The following is a 5,469-nucleotide window of genomic DNA, read 5'->3' as shown; positions in this document are numbered from 1 at the left end:
TGGTGCAGGCGGAGGGATCCGCGGGGGAGAGGTGGGCACGCCCCATTCCGGGGATAGGCTGAGCACCTGCCTGAGATAGATCATGCCCCCTACCGGGGATAGGCCCCGTTCGTTATTGGACATGGGCCACACCCCCTTCCGGAGATAGGCTGCACTTGGGCGGCTTCCCGGGACTTCCCCTCTCCGGTTCCCGAAGGTTGGACCCTGCTTCCGGGCCGACTTCTGCCTCCGAGCGGGGACTACTTCCCGTAGCGGAAGAGCTCTACCTTACGCTCGCCTAAGGAGAGCAAGTAATGCTACAGGGTCACGCAGTCTTGAGTCATTGGGGTGGGGAGCCCACGAGCTGGGTGGGGCGGCCGCCTATTAAAGGGCCGGGACCCTTAGAATCGAAGATCTAGGACTGTTAAGAGGCATTAAAGGTTACCACTCTAACCTCCCCATTTCATAAAAGGGGTTACTGAAGTCCAGTTAGGTGAACTGATTTGCCGAGGTTTCCTCGCTAGGAAAGACCTCCGCCCTCCTTCCCGGGGCTGCTCTCTCTTCTGAGATTCCGGGCTCGCCTTTCGTGCCCGCCTTCCGTGCCCCACCTTTCCTTTCATTGTCCCTCCTCCCTTTTCCTTGCCCTTCCCCCTCGCTTCCCTCAGCTTCTCCCCAGGAGCGCTCGGTAACCTTGGATACGAGCGACCCCACCCCTGCATCCTTCGCCTGCCCCGCCTTCCCGGCCCCCAGGGGCGGCCATCCCTAGCTTCTTTTCCCCTAATTAGTCCTTTCCTCTTTCCCCCTTCTTCCCCTCACTTTTCCCTCCTTAAAATTAATTTTGCTCAAAAAAATGTGAGGTTTCTTCACCTTGATCTTCTGTGATTAGGCTCATCAAATTCTAAATCGGTTTCCTGTTGCTGTTGCATTTTCAGTCGTGACCGACTCTTCCTGAACCCTGAACCTGAATTTCCTTCTCCAGCTCATTTTACACATGAGGAAACTGAGGCACACAGGGTGAAGTGACTTGGTCAGAGTCACTCTCCTAGTGTCTGAGGCTGTATTTGAACTCAGGTCCTCCATACTTCGAGCCTGGAAGAAGCACCCACTTTAATAAATGTTGGATAAATAACATTCCTAATACCCCCAAACATCTTTTCTGTGATTGGAGTTGGAATGGATTTCTGCAGGTCATTTAGGCTCGAGTTAAACTGAACTGCTTATCGCTATGGCACCCATTTCCAAAGACCACGTGGAAAGCTGTGTTTTAGAATGTTTGATAATAATGGTAGTAGAAAACATCTCTGTAAGCTCTTCATACTTTGTCTCATTTGAGTCTCACAATAAACGCCAAGATGCAGGTGCTATTACTATTCCCACTCTACAGATGAGTTCACTGAGGCAAAAGTTAAATGATCACACAGCTTAGAAAGTGTCGGAGGGAGGAACAACACTGTATCCACTTCACAGATTTGCTACCCATCTTCTATCCCCATCAGTCTGTTAGAAACATCAGGTTTTATGATATTTTCTCTTTCTCATTTATAATATACATACGTGTTTGTAATAATAGTTTTTGTATATAATTATTTCAGTATAATTTATTTTAGCAGTTCCTATGGGACTTCAGCATACAAAAGCAGTGTTTTTCCAGACACATCTATGTACCCTCTACCAGCACCTCAATTTTAACTTTAAAAATCCAGTTTTGTCACAACACCAGATTCCCTCCCCTCAAAAAATAAAAAGTAAAAATCTAATTTTGTCATCAGTATGGAAAACAATCCTTTTTTTTTTTTTTGATGAATTACTGTATTTCAATACAATATGACTCAAAATATAGAAATGTGCTATAACTACAGATTAGGATAATTTTATAAAAACATATTCATAACTGCAAGTTATATATGAATGCAACCTTGTGTGAAGGTTCAGATATGTAATATGTAATGGAACAAAAAGGGAACCCCAGATGAGAAATAAAGAGTTTAATTTTTTACTATTTCTTTTAAAAATACAGATTTCATTTAGAACTAAAGAAAGTCTCAATAACAAAGCTTTTAAGTTAAAAAATACCTGTGCAAGCAATAAGAAAGGAATAACTATGAGAAAAGAACATTTCTTGATACATTGAAGATAAATGAATGAAAGTCGTATTATCAGGGATGGTGAGGACCATCCATATCACCAATTTTGAACTATAGACATATGTAGTTTCTTGCAAAAGAAAAGAATTTTAAAGGCACCCATCTTGGTTTTACCTCTGCTTTTTTATGGATTCTGATTTTAATATTAAAAGTAATTTATTGTATTGTTCTCTTTGCTACACTGATTTCCAAGGAACTTGGTAATGACTATTGAATTCTTTTCAAATATCAGAATATAGGGTGTCCTAAAAGTCTGTTTAGTTTTAAGCTTTAATAACTTCAGAAATATACTAAGATATAAAATTAGTTGCAGGAATAAAACTTTTTGAGAAATTTTAAAGTCAGGGCTCTTTTAAAGTGGCCCTGTGGCCCTGAAGCACTAATAGGTTGTAGGGACTCTTATCAGTACTCTATAGGGATACTAGGTACCCCAAGAATGTAAAGACTTTCCCTGCTGGAATGGACAAATGTGAGCAATTTGATTCAGTGGCCATGAAGGTGCTGAAGCAGGCACTGGGGAAAGTTCAGTCAAGCATGAAAGACTGGATACTGGACATTCAGCTTGACTTTTGTGTGCCAATGGACTTTGATGACTGGAAGAGAGTCCAAAGACTATGTGTACCTCTCACTTAAATCCAATTCATACCCACAGACATACACACTATAAACTAACTGTAAAGTTAATAAATACATGTACATTTATAAGTGCACATGTACACATGGGGTATTTGGAAGGAATGACCTTAGTTATGCTGCTAACCTCCCAAGCCTGGATGACCCCACCCCACATCCCCCTTCTCTGCCCCTACTCCACAGTCCTGAACACTGATGAAGGAAGTTAGAGGAACTGGGAATCTGGGACCACTGTTCATTAATGTTCCCTCAGCACAGCTGGTACCCCAGTGCCACATGGATCTCTTCTGATTAAATCTCTACTATGCTTCCTTCCTCCAACAGATGTTCCAAATCTTTTCCCCCTCAAAATCCTCTCAGCAGATGAGCTGACCTCCTCTTTTACCAAGAAAATTAAAGCCATCTGTCATGTGCTTCTCCCCCATTCTCCACCTCAAAACCCTTCAGCATCTTTATCCTCTTTTAATTCTGGTAAAATATAATAATAATAGCTATTATGCTGACATTTGTGGAGCAAAGCAGTTGTTGTTGTTGTTGTTTTTTACAAAGCACTTTTCATGTCTCTCGCCCCCTCATTTGACTGTCAGTGAAGTAGCTGAGGAAACTGAGGCTCATGCTCTATTTTATATTAACTTATTTTTCCGATACATCGAAAAAAGTAAAGAGAAGTTTTTGAAGGGCAGTTACAACTCTGAGGCACTATACAAGTAGGGTTGTTGGAAGGTGACTAGCATTATGACTATTTTGGAATGGAGAAATAAGAATTCACAAAAACAGAAGCACAGGAAACAGCTGGGGACTGCTTTTTACTTTTATCTTTTCACATATTCTGAAACTTGATTTCTTCATTGTGTGATAACACCCCATTTGTATTCCTCACTATAAGATGGCAAGAACTACTAGTAGGAGAAGTGTTGGGCTCAAGATACAAAAACAAATAAACATTTTCCAGACATGACCGATGTGGGAATTTGTTTTGCTTGAATGACTATTTATAACAAGAGTTTTTTTCCTTTCCTTTTTTTTCCCCAGTTGGTGGGGGAGGGAAGAACAGGAAAAAGAAAAGGGCATCTATAGGGTTAACAAAAAGAAGAAACAGAGTCATTGAAGCATTTTTAAAGTGCGCTGAAGAGAACAGAAGGGAGGGCAGAAGCAAACAAAGAAACGTCATAGTTCTGAAAGTTAGGTGTTGAATTTATCATGTACTTAAAAAGGAAAAATAACATAACAGATACTCCCAGTTCCAGATACAATCTTTTGTTGTTGTACTACTTTGTAGACAGAAATTTTCATTTTATTTGGTATTAGTTAAGTTCAAAATAAAATACACACACATATCCAAGTTTGAAGTTTGTTTTTTAAGAAGAAAAAGGACTACTGTGAGGTGGAAAAGCCAAAGTTTGTTATTTGAATTCTTCCCCAGAAACAGTCTTACACTTGATTGAAGGCAGAAAACAAGTATTTAATGTTTAGGTTTCAAGTTATTTTTAGGGGAAATCACTTAACCAAAAACATTTTATTGACTAGCACTAGCACAAACAGCCAGACCAAAAAATTAAAAAAAAATTTTTTTAAAGCTATTTCACATACCAAATTTTCTAAGGAACAAGATCTCCCAAGATTGACACTGGAATAAATTAAGCACAAGATTAAAAATTGCCTGTTCTTCAATGGAGATTTAAGATAACTCTATTCCCAAGCAGTGTATGGACACTTGGATCATTTTCTAAGACCAGGGTTTTTTTACTTGTTTAGTAATCCAAGGGCCATTAATGGGGCCATAAAGGGGTTAAAAATAAAGAGAGAAGAGAAGACATGAGAAACTGAGGAGAGAGGTGGAAAGGTGGAGACAGACCCAAAGAGAAACAGGGAAACCCTGAGAAAATGACTAATAGCTAACATCACCACCAGCCACCAGCTACCAGCCACAAGGAGAACCAAAGAAACAGTCATATAAACAAGCCCCAGAGAGATAGTTACAGGGAGAGCCAAAAAAATTGTCAAAGACAGATGCAAAGAGAGAGTTATAGGAAGGACCAAAGAAATAGAAACCCAGAGAGACAGTTACAGGGAGAACCAAAGAAACAGTCAGACAGAGACAAAGAGAGACAGACAGATCCAAAGAGATTGTCACAAGGAGAAGCAAAGAAACAGTCAGAGACACATAGACTCAAAGAGAGACAGACCCAAAAACAGTCACAAGGAGAACCAAAGAAACAGTCAGACAGAGGTAGACAGACCCAATGAGACAGTCACAGGGAGAAGCAAAGAAACAGAGACAGATCCAGAGAGACAGTCACAGAGAGAAACAGTCAGACAGAGATAGACAAACAGATCCAAAGACAGCAAGATCCAAACAGTCATAAGGAGAACTAAAGAGTCAAAGACAGACACAAAGAGAGACAGACAGACCCAAAGAGATAGTCATAGGAAGAACCAAAGAAACAGAGACCCAGAGAGACAGTCACATGAAGAAGCAAAGAAACTGTCAAAGACAGACAGATTCAAACATACAATCATAAGGAGAATCAAAGGAACAGTCAGAGATAGACCCAAAGAGAGACATACAGACCCAGAGACAGTTACAAGGAGAACCAAAGAAACAGAGACAGACAGACCCAAAAAGACAGTCACAAAGAGAACCAAAGAAAATATCAGACACAGACAGACCCAAAGAGACAGTCACAAGGAGAACCAAAGAAACAGTCAGACA

This window comes from Antechinus flavipes, chromosome 2 (assembly GCF_016432865.1).
Source record: "Antechinus flavipes isolate AdamAnt ecotype Samford, QLD, Australia chromosome 2, AdamAnt_v2, whole genome shotgun sequence".
NCBI classification, from domain to species: Eukaryota; Metazoa; Chordata; class Mammalia; order Dasyuromorphia; family Dasyuridae; genus Antechinus; species Antechinus flavipes.
This window is presented reverse-complemented; position numbering follows the sequence as displayed.